The 19368-nt window shown below is 42.2% G+C and overlaps 1 non-coding gene across 1 annotated transcript; it reads left to right on the plus strand.

Moving 5' to 3' along the window:
- Window positions 1–15742: 15742 nt before the first annotated feature.
- LOC114014965 (U6 spliceosomal RNA) lies at window positions 15743–15848 on the plus strand. Its single transcript, XR_003558687.1, has one exon. It is a non-coding gene; the product is annotated as a U6 spliceosomal RNA (small nuclear RNA).
- Window positions 15849–19368: the final 3520 nt, after the last annotated feature.

Raw genomic sequence — 19368 nt, forward strand, 5'->3', positions numbered from 1 at the left:
TACAGCAGTCAATATGCCCATCCAAAAAAATAATGCTAAGTAAATAGAATTACTGCAACTTCTGCTAAGGCAACGGACATCGTTATACGTTTCCAAAACTTTTGCCAGTCCAGGGATAACAAACAAGCAATACAGATTTCATTATATATATATGCCTATATAGATGTATTATATATTTAGTTTAACTGATGGATACTGTTAGGGATTAAATTTGTGTAACTGTCAGATCACAAGCCCAGGGAAGGCCAATTGCCCTCATAATTTATGCCACAGCCTATAGAATCTATGATGAGATTAAGGAAGTAATAGTAATAAACTAGTTCTTTTGGCTAACAGAAATCCTCCTGAGTGTGAAATTGCCAAACTTGAACCAGAACACTTTTGTGAGTCTGCAAAAAGAGAGGCTGAAGCAATAACTGACAAGGTGTCTCTCCTACGTTAATAGTTAACTCAAAGGACTGCCCTGGGACATTGAAAATGCCCATGTTGCCAACTACTTATTGCACAGGAAGGAGGAGGAGACATGACCCTTCCTCTTCAAACCCCAGAAAGCATGGGAATGAGAAAAGAAAGCTAAGGTAACTGTTAATAAAATTCTGGATTATATGCATGACATTTGCATGACTATGCATCTCTGATCCCCTCACAAAGAAACATTACGTCTGTTTTTCACCTTGCATCTTCTTTGATCCCTAATAAAAATTAACACTGAAATACTCTGTCTTTAAACTAATGATTTGCACATGAAATGTCATTTGCTACAAATTGATTTTTAGACTTAGCTTGTAACCTCTAAAATTAAACATTACTAAACATCACCTCATATCTTTACATGTCAAAAAAACTAAGGATGTTTGCCCATTCAATGATCACAGACAACTTTACATGCTGAAATGGCTCCATAAGTACTGTGGGGTCCTCACTAGACTGTTTTCCTAACAGCCTGATGTTTCTTGGTAGTTATGGTATGACACATCAATCACAACACTTTTTAAGTATAGCCAACTTAGAGAGTCTGTGAAACCCACAGCTGCAAGGGCTTGGAAAAGCAACTTGCAAAGTTACTTTGAAAAACTTAATTTTTGAGGGGAAAAGTTTCATTTAGACATTTTGATGCTTTTATCACCCCTTGAGCCTGCTTTATTTTTTAAAAATTGGATTGGCTTCCTATGAAATCAGTCAACAGTTAAGTAAATGAACATCTATTTACTTGGCCTGCTACAAATAACAAGAAATTCCTCCTGTATTTAACAAAGTCAGGGATGGTTTCTGTGTAGTTGTCTGTCCCCTTCCTATTTGTCCCTGAAACGTATTTATCTTTTTCACTAGCTATGAGCTAAAGTTTGGATAGACCTGCCTGCAACTATTTAAAGGTCTTTTCCATAAACAGTAACAGCTAACATGGAGTCTAGCATTGAATAACATAGTCGCAGCTGATTCTCCTCCCTAAATGAATTATTTTGCATTTATTAACATACAATTTCTAGTCATTAAGTGTTATGACCTTTTTCTATTGCCCTGCAAAGGACTTTCCTGCTCAAATAAGCCAACGTTGCCCTTCATCCTCTCATAAATACACCAACAGGCCCAGGTACACAGACTAATCTACTAAGACCCTAGTGGAAAAGTCTCTTTACTCTGCAAACAAATTTTTACCTCTCACATCCTTCTCAGAAGGGAACCTTCCCACTTAACTGAACACCATAATTTTATAAGAGGAATGGTGGTGGTGGTGGATGATGTTTCTTGGAAAGGCAGCACACAGCACCCACCAGTCCTACTTTAACTCCTTCAGAAATATCAGTAGAATATTGAAGCAGGGCTACAAAACCACAATGTCAGTTGTTCATGATACATATTCCTGTGCCTCTTCACCTCATCTTCATTACTTAGCTTCTAACAGCCTGCCTGACACAAAGCCAGACACTCTAGACTGGCAACACAAACAGCCACTTTCCATCACTCTGCTAGTAAGAGCTAGGACGTGTATCCCAGTTAGACATTTGGCAATTTCATATTTGCGTCATTTAAACTCCTGGGTAAGCAGCATCTGTCCTCAGAATTTCATAAGAACTATGTTATACTCAGCCTAATACTCAATTTGAATATATTTCCTTGCCTCACCTCCTACACAAAAAATGTAGCAGCTGTAAGCTCCTGCATATGGAATGTCAGTACCATGCCATCACTCTCCTTCCATATACTGATTCCACAGATACACCAGTAGACTATATAGAGTTCAACTTCTAATGTGTTTTGAAATAGATCTGATTTACTTTTATGTCTTTTGTAATTTTCTTCAAAATATTTTTGGCATACCTTACTATGGTTTGACATGCATTTTGTGAAATTTTGTTCTGTTTTGTATGTTCCTTATTTGGAATGGCTTCCACATATTCAATTACGTCCCTTTATTTATTCTTTTTTAGTCTGTTTAGAAACTGATTTTCGGAAAGCAAATGCACACTACCTACCAAAAAGACCCTAAAGCCACCCCTTATAGTTCATGGCACTTCAGGAAATTTAACATTTTGGCTGTTTAAATTTCCTTTCAGAGGGGTTTCCTCACTTTTATCTAACACCTCTGTGGCTCTTTCATTCCCACAAGAATATTGTGCTTCAGTACACAGTGATCACTGTTGCACTGACTCTTTGACAGTTACATTTAGGGCCACGTCTGGCACAGTAACTCTGGCCTAAATCACAAGCTGTTTCTTCTCTTGTTTGTTCTTTGACCATTTACTCTAAAATTTCATTCATGGTGTCAAAAAAAAAAAAAAAAGAGTCTTTGTCTCGTACGCCCATATGATGCTTACACTGTTTATACAGAAACAAAGTTTTTCATTATTATTGTGATTTTTTTTACTCTCTCTTAGCATATCATGTTCATTGTTAGTTGCCCAACCAAGAGATCAACATTGTAATGACATTCTAATATTCTTTGTAATTGAAATCCACAAGCACACTGTGATACCATTAATTTATTTAGCTTGTTTGAACCTGAATTTTAATGTATCATGCCACTTCTTCATCAGCAAAGGTACTCTGTTATTACGGTATGTTTTCTACTCTAATATTATAGCTGCTTTCATTCGTTCTACCTATTGGCATACTTATCTTAATATCATTTCTGAGCTTCTAAATATGCCCAACATAAACAGGATGCTTCCAGAGGGCTGAATAAATTTAGGGCACCTCTTAGTGTCTGATGAGGGCCCGTGTGCCAGCTCTGTCTACATTCCACAGAGTGGAAGAAGCCAGGTCTAGTCCTGCAGCCATCACAGTGGCACCATCTAGAATGATGCCGAGTCCTTCCCATCTGGAAGTGAAGACAATTTCACAAGCAAAATACCATACTAGCATCACTGCCATTATTCAGGAGATCCATTATCCCTGCTTCCTGAACTGACAGTGCAAGAAGAGAAAGGATGAAGTCTTTGGTTTCTACACAGCAAGGCACGCCTGCAAATCTTAGGTCAGGACCTGGACAGTTTAAAGAAAAGAGAGGGAGAGAGCTCTCCTCTCCTACCCTACAATCTAAGCAAAGTTGCTCAACACAACAAATTAGCATATTTCATTTTTTAACAATTAGAATTTATTAACGTGGCTGTTTTTTTCTGAAGAGAGCCTACCTTTCCAGTTAAGAATTAAACAGGGTAAAACCCCAGAGTTTAAAAATTTATCATTCTTGTCAAGATACAACCCATTTTTAATAAGGCTTATATGACAAAAAATCCAAGAGGTATTGGTAACTTACAAAGGAGCAGCAAGTCCCTTTTTCCTTACTGCTTTTCTGTGGTACAATCCAGAAATTCAACAGAAACCACCATCTCCATTTGGACCAGTCCCCTGATCACACAGGCTATAACTTCTGGTTGATTTACAGTGTATATCTTTAAGAAAGATACCTTGTTTTAAAGACTTCCTTATGGACAGTCTACTATATACCTTAGCAATTTTCTAATAAATATTTGCCCTTGCTTAACTTATTTTTCAATTTATTCCCAGGTTAAATCTGATTAGCTTTAAATGTCCAGTCTTTAGATTTTGTAAACCCTCTTTGTCAAAGAACCCTGAACTATCACCAACTTTTGCTCAGATACATATTTAAAAACATAGAGATCAGCCATCTTTAGTCTTTTTATTTTTTCTGCACAGACTGAGTTATGATGCTTTTCTGCTGTTGCATTGAGGAAAAGAAGTGAGAAGCTAAAAGGAACCAGAGCAGAATCAAAGTGAGAGTGAAGATGAATGGTGATGATGCCAGTGTTTATTTTCTTTTGCCTCCCCGAGGCAACTACTGTCCCAGCGTCCCAATGCTGTGAGATGTGGAACACAACCAAACCCTCCAGCCACTTCAGTAAGTCCTCCAGGTATCAAAGTCAAAAACATCATGGGTGTATAAACTTCATTAGTGATGATTCAAACTACCACACAATAGAAGTGTTTTGCATAGCTCAGCAAGATTATTCAAAGATGCAAATCCAAATCAAAGATATGGACATCTTTGTTTTACTGTTAACTGTTTGGTTATTAATAATTGCTTATATGATTCCACAAGTAAATGTAACCTTTAAACAAAACCAAAAACCAAAAATCAGGATAAGACCTGTTCTTTACAATGAAATATAATTTTAGCAAGACACCTGCAAAACAGACATGCTTCTGCATTCAAGGAAACTAGTAAGGAACCTGGCAACTTAACAGAGCAGATTCTGGTTATAAAAACAAACACAGGATCTCATTTCCCCTGATTCTACAGCACGTGCATTATGCGTACATGTGAACAGGACATGTCCACTCCATAGTCCATCACTTGAATAAAGAAGGCATATTTCATCTACTGAAATGTGACTCGTGCCAATCAATAGTAGACACAAATACACTCCTATGGCTCCTTCCTTGGGCTCAGAAAGGAGGGTACTGACTTTGCAGTCTTCCTTTACTGTTTTGACTGACCATCATGCAAGTAGCTTGTTGAAACTTCAGTAATAAAGCAAATACAAAGAGCAGTTCTGGAGGGTCTGACTGGTGCTAAAGATTCTGGCTTACAATTTCAGATTGTAATCAGACAAACAAGCATGGTGATTTCAGCTGCACCTCTCTAACAGACATCATACACTCAACATGGCATAACCCAGAGCTGACTCCAGGAGACCACCTCTTGAAGTCACTAAGGCTTTTCTCCCAAGTAAGGACTAACGAGGAAATGGAACATTGACCCAAGGTGCAAAAGAAGAAGATGAACTTAAACTAAGGAGGAACTAATGCCTAGAAAATCTGTGGATTTGGGGAAAAAAAAAGAGCAAGTGGTAGAATGTGTTTGGAAGTATAAGCAAAATGACAGAAATGTATCACAATAAATGAAATAAGTTTAAGCATGTTCCTAGCAGCAAAACAGAAAGTATGCATCCTTTTCTATCAGTCATGCTACAGCAACCAACAAATGAAAGCAGATAAAATGTCATATAAGATCTGTATTGATTTATTTCTTTGATTTGTTATTTTTTTAGAAAACAGCCATTCACAAATAAACCCAAATCAAGTCTGCTATTGCTCTTCATCAGCAGGAGGGAGGACTGTAAGATTGGGAGCTTTTCAGATGTTATTTCCCTACAATGCTGGTGGTCTTAGGCTCCTGGCCTTTTTAAACTCTTTGCGCAAGCCAGACCAGCATAACAGAGACTGGGAAGAATTAACACCACTACAATAGTAAGAGTCCAGAGCATTAGCAACACCTAAAGAAATGGATCATATTTCCAAGTTACATTGAAATATAAAAATATTTCATGGCAACATGTAGAATCAGTTCAAACAAAAATCATCAGTCACCATAAAGCATATTGTTGTTTTCAAAAACTATAGACTGGATAAAAAAATAACATGTAAGAACGTGAAATTTAGCTAAGCAAAAAAACATAACCAGGATTCTGACAACCCTATAATTTACAGAGCACAGAGATACTACATTTGCCTGTTAATTATCTGCTCATGAAAGCTTAATTCTGCTTGACTTCAGCATATGCAAATCCCACCACCAACAATGGAGAGCTGTGAGCAAATATTGAGAGAACAGACAGTACTGTAAATAAAATGTTGATATAAATGTTCAGCTTTCTAATAATATTCCCCCTCAAAATACAAAGTTTTATGAAATTCTTTAATTGCCTGTATTCAGTCTTGGATATAGGGCAGATTTTAAGGACTATAAAAATATAAAATAAGGAAATTAAATTCTTGAGCATAAGCCACGTGTGCCAAGGTTGTAAGAACGATATGAAAGATAACCATTGTAGCAGTACTTTACAATATCACCATAACTTCAGGGCTGTCATTTGCTTTCTAAGTATACACTTCTTACAGTACATGTAAGCTGTGCTGAAGCAGCATTGCTTATCTTGTTATGTGCACTGTGTGACTCTAAAACTGTCATTTTATCCTGGTTAAAATGCAACATAAGAAAAATTTATTTTCACACTCAGCACCCCTAGACCTAAAATGATGTGCACTGAAGTACAGACGTGCCTTATTACTTCTACATGCACTGACATCTTAGAACAAAGATGAAAGAATATTGAAATTATATCTCAAATTCCTGGCATCTTAAACTGTAACTTCCTTCTCTGCATTGTACGGGTTTATGTTTTAGGCAGACAGGATTCTGGCTTTTCTATTTCAATTCATGCAAACTGCATATTTTCACAAGATTTATGTTAAGGTCTTAGACAAAGATTTGATAAAAAATCAGTGATCTCATTTTATTAATTACTCACAAGTACTTAATGAAATTTCACTTAGGTGATTACTGATAGAAACCAATAATCTGACGTTTCTCTCATTTTAGCAGTAGTTCAAAATCAAACACCAGCTCATCAATAATAACCAAAATTTACCTCATGGCCATGTTTTCAAAGCTTATTCAGAGGACATTTCATATGGCTCAAACAGATATGTTTGGCTTTCCCGCCTTGTTCAGACTGCATCAGTAATTGATCCAGATTTGGGATTAGACCACTCAGAAATGTACCAGCAAGCCTTCTCAGAATTTTTCTGCTATCCTTATCCTATGTAAACATCCTACTCATGATATATTATCACTAAAAGTTAGACAACACTGAATTATTTTCTGCCCAACATGCAAAAATATATGACAGACTAATGGTTAGTACACTCTTAAGTCCTCTCTAAATTTATGCCCATTTTAAACACAGATTTCCATATTCAAACTGCTGATCACTTCTGGTGTCTGTGGAAAGTTTCAGTCCATCCAGTGTATGGAGAGTCCAGACAACCAACATACAATAGAAAATAGTGAACTCCACTGTGGAAGGTGGGAAAATAAAAATGGTGTAATGCCATATCGTGTTGCTATCAGCCAAAAACCATTGCCAAATCTCAACCTGTGTAAGCTACTGGCTCCAAATAAGGTCATTTCTTCCACAGAGAGGTTAAGCAGCAAATGCAGAAAGTTGATACAGAAATCCTCCAGTCTTACATCATCAGTGCCAGAGAAATGGCTTTGCAACTGTCATGTCAGGAACACAAATGAATGATATATGTGCAGTCACTAGATGTGAGACTAACCACAAAAGCGTCAGCGTAGTATGACAGATTCAGTGGAAAGCTTTATTTTCATCCTTTTCCTCAAAAGATTTGGGGTCTTTGGAAGTTTCTTGGGTTTGGTTTTATTTTTCCTTTTAAACACAAAGAAAAACATTCATCTCCTAGAACTGCCTTTTCCTCCGTCAAGAAGAAACCACTGAATTCAGACAACTTCAAATATGCTATTCTAGTGATCACCTGCATCTAAGGAGGTATTACAATCTGCTAATTTACATAGATATACATAACATTACTCTTACCGTGTTTTCCCATCACTTTGCCTTCCCCACTGACCAGTCCAATCATTTCTTGGTCAGATGGCTAATACTAGACTCCAGTCCCACAGGGGACTGGACTGCCTTTGAGCTTTTCATTCAGTCAGTGTTTACAGCACAGAAAATGCACTAGAAATAATAATAAAGAGTTCATTGAAATCATCTTCTATACTCCTAAACCGCCTCAAGGGGGGAAATAGTACAAATACTGAAATCCAGCATCAGACAAATGACATGCTTTCTTGTTCACATGCAAAGGTCCGCTAGCTCTCTAAAGAAAATGGATCTGACAGAGCAGAACCACCACACACATGCCAGTCTGCCAAAGTCCTTGCAGAAGACAGGAAAGCAAGAAGCTCCCTGTTCTGCTTTCCATAGTCTGACTTTCTCCTCCCTAGTCTTCTTGATATCTGGGGCTCTTTCTGGATTACAGTTGGTGAGGCACAGCAGATCCCCCTGAGCTTCCCTGCCTTCTGCAGCTGGGTAGCAGCCTGGTGACTTTGGTGTGCTCTTCGAGACCTCACCCGGGGACCGAGGTCTCCTGGGCAGCTCACTCCTGCCAGTTCTCCAGACAGGCTGCTAAGGCCAGGGCAGACCACACAGGCTGCTGCAAGCACTGCCACAGCAAACATCGCCACTCTTGCAACACACTAGATTCCCATGCCTGGGGAGTTGCTGGTGTAAATAGTCGCTTTTCATCCTTAGTCCCTATACCTCAGCAAAACATTTATACATAGAGAAGTACACACGTACACACTTACACATATTGCTATGCTGCAAAGCAATGTTACAGACTTGTTCAATCAGAGATTTACTTAGAAGTAGGTTGAAGTTTTAAGCATTTTATTTTTTTCTGGAAATATTAAAATGCAGAAACAGAAAACACAGAGAAAACAGGGGGGTAAAGAATCCACAAAAATACACACAAAGACCTTTTCATCCAACGAGAATCTTGCAATAATTATTTCAGTCCTGATACTTCACTGAATATTGGGAACTTGTGTGAGTACACAGTTGGTCTGGTAAGCTTGTTCACCGAAATTTAGTTTTAATTTGGCCTTTAGGATGAATACCCTAAAAAGCCCTAGTCATTTTGCAGCCTCAAAATAAATTAGCTCTTCCTCTGTCCCAAGTATTCCTTTAGCGCCTTGGTGAGCTGAAGGCAAGCCTCTTATTTGCTTTTCACTCCTGGCATTTGTAAGGGGAGACAAAACCCAAAATACTGATGTTACTTAACAATTTATGGTTTCAGTTATCATAGACTTGAAAGTATCTTACATTTGCTATATAAGCTCTTTCATTCTTATATATTTGTCTTATCATACACCACACATCATTTCATGGATACAACAGCACATGGATTCCACAAATATCATAAACCATTGCTCTTTGTCTGCAAACTGATGTGTGCCAACTACAGTGTATAAGATAATGAAACACTTCACATATTATTGGTAAAGTATATGAGCTGTTAAATATGGGACCTCACAGTCTTACAGCCAAACACCTGGCAAAGTTCAAATGAATTCCACAGGTTTGGTAAAAGCTCATTTTTCGTCACTTATTCCGTGTCTACTCAGAGACATTTTGGTTGTATAAAACTATTTATAGCTCAGTGTCTGGGGAGGAGAATCTTTCCCATCAGCCTCCCCAAATGAAAAGCAACCTAAAAAGCATCACTTAACATTCTGCCAAAATAAGCCTTCTTTGGAGGCTGAAAAGGTTTGGCAAGAATGGCATCCCACAACCAGCATTTTCTCTCCTGTTTTTGCCTCATCACTGAACTCAACTGGGATCAGCAGAACATCAAGAAAACAGTCTATCTAAACAGCTTCTGTTCAAGGCAAAACAGGAAGCCCTGTCATAAGTGAACCTGCTCATCGCTTCCTGTCTCCAGCCTGAGAAGTTCAGACAGCCTGGATGAGTCACAGAGAACCTAAAGATGACTTCTGGGGTATTCAGCCAAATAAATCCCAAATTTCAAAAGTCTGGAAGCCTAGCCATCTGTATGAGCATCTCCTCAATGAGGCTGTTTCTCTAACTTCAGAAAGAGCATTACAAGGCTTCTTCACATGCATGGACACCCTGCTCTGCATTTGACTTCAAAAAGTCTGGTGAGTGCTCAACACAGCTTTTGTTTGCTAAATGCATACTAACATATGTGAAGAGCATTCTTTTTTCCAAACCAAACATTTCCAAGTCTATGGTATATTCTGCTGCACAGGTATGCTCACTTATGACTACTATCACCTTGAATGCCACATGCATGCCCACGCTGACAAAAAAAAATTCTCTGCGATCTCAGCTCTCAGCTCATCTGCCACTACAATTGCTTCCAATACTGTCTTGGGAATCCTCTTTTCATAGTTTTATGATTTTAAGACATAACCTTGTAAAGCATAATGCATCCTGTCAAAACAAACACCACAAAGTCTCTTAGAATGGGACGCTAATGGATAGAAGATGCCTAGAAGAACTGCACGGATCCACAGCGATCCAACGAACTCAATGCTCCCATCTAATCTACTTGAGCTCTGTAGGAGGATGACATCCAGCACACTCCTGGGGGTTATTTAAAAGCCCAGTGAGAGACTGAAAACACATAGCTGAGAAGGATCCAGTCCAAAACCAGGAAAGTCAAACAAGGATAAAGGCATTCAGAACCTCTTCTATCCAGGACATTGGTTAAAAAATGTGATAACCAAAGTTGTTCCCATTTGACAGCTGTTTGGTAGCCTACACAAAAAGAAAGAGTGGTTTCACTGCAGTTGGTAAACAGATGTTTACATTATAGATGGAACTACATGGCAAGTTCAGCAGGGAAGCCAAGCAGTTTTACTAGGCTAACCCACCAGCAGTAACAGAAGGCGGCATCCAAGTCTGACGCTGCTCGCCGCCACTTGCTGTTCATGGGGTCAGTCCAGGTTGCAGCCAAGAAGCCACGCAGGAAGTGCTTATAATTCCGCTATCTGCTCCGTTTGCAAATACAGAAGTCCAGACAATACAGCATTTCACACAGATGCTAAATTAGCATTTGTAAGCATTTTTAAGTAACACAAACCTCTCTTCAAAAAAACCCGAACAACTACATGTGAAAATGGCTTATATTCCTTTAGCCCCTAAACAACTTCATACTGTGAACTGACTTTGAAATATGAATAATCCCAAAATCTCAGTGGCCTTGGCCTCCTTGAGAGTCAGTCTTGAAGTGTGGAGAAACCGCTCTTGATGTTTTCCCTGATGAATGCACGCAGCCAGCGTGCAGTTACAGCATGGGGCTGTGTTCTTCACATGGTTCTGTTCCCCAAACCCATGCATGCAGTCAATGCATCCGTTCTTTTAGGGAGAATATTCAATGAGGGAAAACTGGAACACGCAAGGTTCAAAAGGGCAATTGCTACCGAAATTCAGCATCCAAACTACTTGCTCTGATCCATTTGAGGGCTGCTTGCTGTTTGTCTTAAAGATCACTTGAGAGCCCCTCTGACGAACAGTGCACTCGGTTTCAGTCTCTGGCACCTACCCCTGTCACCATGAGGTGACCCCTGTGCTGGCAGCTCCGTGCTCCCTGCAGAGGCCTGACGGGTCGCGGTCAGTGCCAGGGTCCCCAGGGCCTGAACTTAGTGACCGTGCCAGGCCCCACCGGGGCCGCTCCCAACCCCGCCCGGGGCCCCGGGCCCATTTCCCCACAGCGCGGGGCCGTTAGCCCCTGCCACGGCCCCCGCCCCGCCGCGGCACGGCCCCACCGCCAGCCTTGCGGCCAGTGGCCCAGCCGGTCCCCGGCCTGGCCACCGCGGGGCTGTGCCTGGCCCCGGCCCCCCGGCCCGGCCGCTGGCCCAGACCCGCTCCGGAGGAGCGAGACCTGACAAGCCGCCTCCTCCGGAAAACGCCACGAGGCAGCGCAGCCCCCCGCGCTGTTCTCGGGGGCGGAAAGGCGGCACCGCCAGCGCCAGGCTCGGCACAGGCGGCGGGGATCGCGCTCCCCGGGCGGCCGCGCAGGGACCGGAGGTGCCGCCGCGGCCCCGCCGAGCCGCCGCCGCGCCGCCGCCCGGCCGCCGCGCCCGCCGCCGCCGCCTCCAAGCCGTTGGGCAGGGCGGCATCTAGCGGCCGCTGCCGGCGCCGCCGCTCCCGCAGGCGGGGGGCCCGCCCGGCGCCGCCGCGGGCGGCCAGGCGGCAGGTCCGAGCCGCGGCGGGGGACGGGGCCGAGGCGCCGGGCGGCGGGCGGCGCGGCGGGCGGGCTGCCGGGGCGGGGGAGCTGGTGGCGCCTTGCCGCCCCGCCGGCGGCCTTGCTCGGTGGTCTCCCGCCTGGCGCGGGCCGTGCCGCCGCCCCGGGCGCGCTGTGCCGCCGCTCGGGTCGCGATGCAGCGCGGAGCGTAACCGTGGCCTGTTAATGGCGGGCGGCAGTGTGGGGAGGCGGCGCTGCCCAAGGTGCCTTTCCGAGCCCGCTGCCAGCCTGCCCCCTCGCTCCCCGTAGCCTCCTCATAAGCCCCCCTGCAGCCGCCAAATAACGCTGTAACCCCCTGACAGGTACCGCCACCGGTAAACCGAGCAAATGTTACAGAGAACAACGTGCACGTAGGAGGGAGTTACAGCTACACAGCAGCCACGCGCAAGAGACTCCTGGGTCAAGAAAGCCACGTGGCTTGGCCAAGAGCAGGACTGGTGGCGCCGGGATGGAAAGCCAGGCCAGAAAGGAGACACGCACCTCCGCACATCCTGCGGAGACGGGTGGTTGCAAAACACACGCAACCAGGCTGGAGACCAGGCCAGATGCAAGATCTGAAATCCATGCTCTCGAGAAGAAACAGCACGTAACGCTTAACAACATCAAATGGTCACGGCCCAAGTTTGAAATCTCCTCTGAAGGAACAGCATCTCTACTAATCCAGTTCCCACTATGAGCACACCAGGGCAGCGGTTCAAGGATGACTGGGAGGGAATGCTGCCATTTCCTGACTCACCAGCCCCGCTTCCTGTAGCCCGGCCTTTCAAGTCTCCGGCCCGGCCCGTTACCAGCTCCTGAAGTGAACCCTCTTATCGTGTGAAGTGCAATGAAGTCACAGGCCCCCCCAGACTATGTCTATACATACTCTCCCTCCTCCATGTTTTTGTCTGGAAATTTGTTGCTCATACTGTTCATGTGAACATTTTTCTCACCCAGATCCAAGTAAAATTATTCATAAAATGAATCAGGTTTGCCAGTAACTACATGGATTGTGAGAGCTGGTTAAGTTATTTTGTACCTGTGGATGCTCTGATGCTGTTGAAAGGCTTCCTATTAGGTTTTATTCATAAAAAGCTGAAAACTCACTTGACAGTGCTCCTCCTGTCAAAAATACAAGTAGAATGAACGCAGAAGTATTTAGTAAAAAAAACCCCTCCCGTTAACAACAGTAGGTATGAGACAGAGATGCTACTCCCAAATGATAAAAAAAAAATTCCTCTCTGTATCAGCGATATAGTGCATGCTTTATCTGCCGCCTCCAAAAAAAATGGAAGAGCAGGCCTAAACAACAGCATATACTGAGACATTTCACAGCGAGAGGTCACAATTTTTTGGGTACAATTTTAACCAGCTAACTATGTCTGGTTTAGTCTGTTCAGGCAAACCTAATTAACATCAAACAGCGTTTTGCAAAGTGCTAGCTTTGCTAGCTCTAATCTTAAAATATATAAATCACTAGGGAAAACTGCATGTAGCCCCTGATCTGCTGTGTTTATTTCTGCAGAGATCTTTCACACAGCTTTACCCAAGTTCACTCAAGTGTACAAAACTCTAATGAAATAGGTGAAATTCACTTTGGTGGCATCTCACCCGTGGGGCTGTCAGCTTGCCTTGGGTAGCCTTAAGAGGTTATATTCTGAGCCCACTTGAGCTGGACCTGCAAAGTAATTAGAAAGCGAATGGGCAGGGAAGGCAGCCATTCTGAGCACACCCGCAGTACCAGGCAATGGAAATTCAGAGCCCTCTGTTTTAAAAGGAAAAACAGGAGTGCTGGAAGCCTGGCACAAGTCTGGAAAATTACTTTGACACAAGGAAAAGCAAGGAGATCAAAACTGATTCATTCTCTATGCCAATATCCAGGCTCTGAAGCAAAGCAAGTGAATTTTCCTGAATTACTGCAAACAAAAGATTTCTCATGAAAAGCAATGAGGAAGAGGCAATCAGTAGCAAGGATGAAGATATAATGCCCAATAAGCTATAAAAGAAAGTAAAGAAAGCAGAAATCTGGGGACAAAATAACAGTGAAATTCAGCGTGGAAAAATGCTGGTAGTACAACTGCATTGCAACTTAGATAACTAACAGGAAATAAAAAGATGCTGCATGACAGAGAAACAGCAAATGGTCAAAATTTCAAAAAGAAAGTGACCACAAATGAACATGAACTGATGGGGCACTAAGGTGTCTGGCCTGCAATATCCAAATGTAGTTTTAGGTCCCTGGCCCGTGCACGTGTCTTAACGATATCCTAACTCCATGGCCATAGGAAACCTTAATTGGGCACCAAGCCTACACAATAATTTGGTCTTGCAGGAAGGACATACAGGCACAGAGGCCAAAAGGGCCCCACAGAGCCTTTTGACCTGGCCTCCATCTAGCTTGCTTTCCAGGGAAAGTGCCTTACTGTGTGCAGATGCAGCCATAGGTCTGCTTCCTCTTGAGGTACTCGCTAAACTCTTCTTGTGGCTCTCATTGCTGAGGTCACCCCACTGCAGATCTCCCTCATGGCGCTTGCAGCCTGATTTTCCATCCCACACACTGGAAGGACCCCATTTTCAATATTTACTGTGGATCTCTTCTTTATTTTCTTTGGTCTTCCATCTCCGTTGCCACCAACATGCAAACAATTTAAGGAGAATTCTTTCTGGCTGAAGGAAGCAACGTAACAAAGTAGGAGTAATAGATACAAAATGAGCATCTGTGGGTGAGAAGGGCTTCATGTTGGGTAGATGCAAAAACAACAGCAGCAAACAAATACAGAATCAATTAACTCATACCAGAGAAATTCCCGAGGACTATATGGGAAACAAGATGCAGAGGTACAAAGCTCAGCCTGTCCCGAGAAAGCCAGAGAAGCTGTTGACAAGTAAGTTTATCATTGTGTCCCGCCAACCTCCTATTACAGCATCCAGCAACCATCAGCCCACCCAAGTCCTACTGTCAAAAGAGCTGTATGTTCTCGCTGACAAATGTAGAGAGTTGTGGAAAAATGTGTCCAAACCCCAAAGCCTCACACACAGCACCTTACGATTTTTGACTGTTATAAAACCACCCTGAGTAATTTCCAAAATCAGGGCCAGACCCTAATGAATAATTTTTCAAAACAATATTGTGGATGTTTCTGTTAACAAGTTGAGTGTATAATTTTAATTTCTTCATTTGGAGTGACCCTGTCCTAATATGCATTATGTTCCGTTCAAAAGGCAGCAGAGAACAATGCGGCTGCACTCAGTCAGGGGGCATCGTCTGGAAGGAGAAGGAAGTTGTGCTTTTCCAAGAGCAATTGAGCAACTTTTCAGGGAAAAAGTTTCTGGAGCACAGAGCAAGTCAGAGAGAATGGAGAAATGCACAGAGAGGAGGAGCCTGGAGCACAGAGACAGCAGAGCTCTGAGACAGGCGGAGGAGACATACACAACCAAGGGCCCAAGCTGATGTAAATACTTCTCCCAGGATGCTGAGAGAGGATTGTGAAGACTTCCTTACAGTGCATGAAGCCACTGAAATTTGTGGCTGAGAAAAAGACCAGAACATAAGGGTAATGAGAGAGAAGGCAGAAATGGGTTAAAAGCCTTTAATTTCCATTGTCTCAAAGTTTCTTCTTTTTAGAAAATTCATAGTTCTAGCTTATCTTCTAATGAAATCATGTTCTCTTTGGCAGCCTATATACTAAAATTCGAATGATACAGAGAAGATTAGCATGGCACCAGTACAAGCTGGTTTGGGGTGATGGGAAAGCTCCACAGTACAGGAAAAATATTGACACACCGGAGCCAGTCCAGCAGCAGGCCACCAGACTGGCCAGGGGGCTGGAGCACGGGCATATGAGGAGAGGCTTAGAGAGATGAGCCCATCAGCTTGGAGAAGAGGAGGCTTAAAGGAGACATGACTGCTGAAACTACCTGGCCTCAGGGTACAAAGAAGACAGAGCCAGACTCTGCTTGTAGGTGCACAATGATAGGCAATGGACAAAAGTTGGAGCACGGAAAATCCTAATTGAATATAAGAAAAATCTTTTACCATGAAGCTGGAACAGAAGATGTGGGCTTTCTATCTTTGGAGGTGTCAAGGGCTTGACTGGGCATGGCCCTGAGCTACCTGATCTAGTCAGACCTCGTCTGAGCAGGGGGTTGGACTAGATGACCTCCAGAGGACCCTTCCAACCTAAATTCTTCTGTGACTCTGTAAAACTCACCTTATAAGTTCAAAGAGCTGATGTTTTTAGATGTTCTTCACCTTAAAGACAAGGTGCAAGACAGATCTCTGACAGAGATCCAATCAAACCAGGCCGATTAAAGAAATGCCGTGGCGTTTTTGTGATTAACGTTTATGTTTTGTACTGTTGCTGGCATTTCAGATAAATATCACTCCTTTTTATTTGTATGTCCTGCAAGACTCTGCTATCTTGGGCACTTGATTCACCAAGCTACTTTAAATCCCTTCTGTCTGTTTGACCTCTGTGCCCTGCTCTCAACCCATAACTCGCATCAACACTAATCCCTGTCCTATTGTTTACCCCCTGAGGACTGGAAAAGTTTCTACAGGTAGTGGTCTGTATGATTGTAGGGTAGTAAAGCTCAAGATATACATAGCTTATTTCCCCTTTTTTTTCCTAAAAGGAAATGTACATCCTCATCCAGTGCTTAACCTGTCTTCTAAACTACAAATGATAGTTACAAAACAACGAGGTTCCTTACCTGCATATGTGTGCACACACCCACATAGATGTTCGCATCTGTTTGTATACACACATACCAGACATATCAAGTCTTGTGCATTTATTGTTTTCCATCTCATGCTTTCACAGAAACCCATACTTTCTGCATTTGCAATGCAGTGACTCAGCAGCGGTCCTATCCTTTGCTGTGCTGACCAGCTGTACCCAGTGTATCTCAGGAAGGCTTTCAGGCTGCATTCACATCGAGAGCACTCATACAGGACTACAGTGCCTCCTGCACAGGTGCAGTCCTCACAGCCCTCCCTGCTGCACAGGTGGCTTTGCTCTGTATACCGGGGACAGCCCTGTCACACTAGAAACACTTCCTTCTTGTACATCAAAGCCGACAAAAATGTGAGTCACACAACTTGCCATGCCTTCCCTTAATGCTAGCTTTTGGGTCTACTTTACAAGTAAGAGATTAGTATTGAGAAGAAAAGAAGTCAGGAGTCTGAAGTTCTCCTTTGGCTTTGCCACAGACTCACTTTCTGATCCTCAGGAGGTACTTCACATGCATATTTCAGCTCCTCCGTATATAAGAGGGGTGATTATAGCAACATCACAGCAGAAGCCCTGGGACTTAAGTCTACAGAGCTCTTTGCAAATATAAACTGCACAAAAATACAAATTCTTGTCTGTAACCCCTTCAAAATAAAATATGCAGAAACTGGTACTTCCTCACAGTTTCTCTGCTGGCACGGAGTAAGAAGTGGCCACAGTGGCAGAATGCTGACTCTTTGTACACAGTCTATGATCTCAGACAAGCAAGATTTGCCAGTTTAATGAGATACCGCAAGTTAGTCAACCATTTCATTGCTTTGGCCCCTAAGAAGTGTGCTAGGCATTGATTACAATCACATAGTGTAAGTTATTCTGGTTTGTTCAGTACCTCAAGCAAGCAGCAGTAACTCCTCATGTGTTTGAACTCTGATGCTGGCATTCCCACGCCGTACCGTGTTAGACATTCAGACAACTGTGCTGATCACATATTTCCTCTTACTTTAATAGGCCTTTCAGGATTGAACAAGCGTTCCCTTGTATACTACTATGGTTCCCATCACTTGATGGTCACACTTAATTAACCACTAGTTTAGCAGAGAGCTGGTTACACTTCATTTCATTAAGTGATTTCACGATCACCAGAGGTACACTGACAGCTCTGTTAGCTGAAGCTATGTGGAAAGGGGCAGCAGAGACAACACCGACATTTTGCAGCACTTCCTCATCAGTGATTTTCCAGGCGCTACTCTTGCAGAGTACAGCTGGTTACATTTTCATTCCCCTTTAGCTTTTTGGCTCAAGGCTATCTCAGGCTTGAGGTAAGATAGACTATATCCTATTACTAGTACCTTCAGCAGTGTTGGTCCCTGCATCTTTAAAGTCATCATTTTTATATAGACAGTAAGAATTTCTTCATCTGTCCTCCCTCCTTTAGGCTTTTCTGTTCATGGTCAGCAAATAAATGTGTACAATTACAGGACAATGTCCCATTTAAAAATGCAAGGAATAATTAACTGGAAAACAAGAAAATGTTAAAAGGTTCTACAGCGTGATAAACCAGGCAGTTTAAAAACACTAGGCAATTAACTCTAAAGTATGTCAGTATCACATGACAGGAAAAACACCTCCAATGTTACATACATTAAGATAAGCATGTAGACATTACAGGATACCTGTAAAACCATGCATTAAAGCTGCATACCACAAAAGCCTTCTCACAATAGTTTATGCTCATATGTAATGCACAGATGGTTTTACGTTTCTAATGTGAAAGCATTTTTTCTAATTGAATGGGGGGAATTTTGCATGGCTGTACTTCAAACCTAGATCTAAAGTTCAGTCTGTCTGTGTTTTAAGCCATATTTCAGTTTAAGAGAGAAAGAAGTGTTAGAACAACAGAATCATAAAGGAGGGTGAGATGAAAGAGGTACAGATGCATAGTATAAACCAAAAATAATGCCAATTACTTGAATTTTGTTGTGAAGTCCTTTATCTCTGTCACAGAGATTTGTGTTTAGAAATTGTGAAAATTCATAAACAAACTGTATTTCATATAAAAATAGCACCTTTTCTGTAACTATCTATTTTTTAGTTCAAATCATATGAGGAAATAGCAGAACATATACCATTCACTATAAGCAGACAAGAAGAAAACCCAAAGTACCTTGTGCCAAACAGTCAAATGATATGACTACTTGTTACTGCCGTTCCTTAGAGTCTTGTTCTATATAAGAATCATGAGAACTGCGTATTTTCCTACCAATTCCTACAAATTTCATGTTTTCACTTTCATATATGTATTACACTATGAGGGTTTGTGATGAGATGGAATTGTCCCTGGAGTCCAGAATATAAGGGAGCCACTTGTTTCAGGAAGTCCTGGGAGGAATTCTGGTTTGTGTGTATTCAAAACACAAAAAAAACTTATCTAGCAATGGAACTAGTTAATAATGTATGGAAAAATGCAACATGCTGTCCCCCACCCAGCTCACAACACAGTTAAGAGAAGTTCCATGTAAATTTTGTGAACTTTTCTTCAGAAATTACACTTGTT

The sequence above is a fragment of the Falco cherrug genome, chromosome 3, assembly GCF_023634085.1.
Source record: "Falco cherrug isolate bFalChe1 chromosome 3, bFalChe1.pri, whole genome shotgun sequence".
Taxonomy (NCBI): Eukaryota; Metazoa; Chordata; class Aves; order Falconiformes; family Falconidae; genus Falco; species Falco cherrug.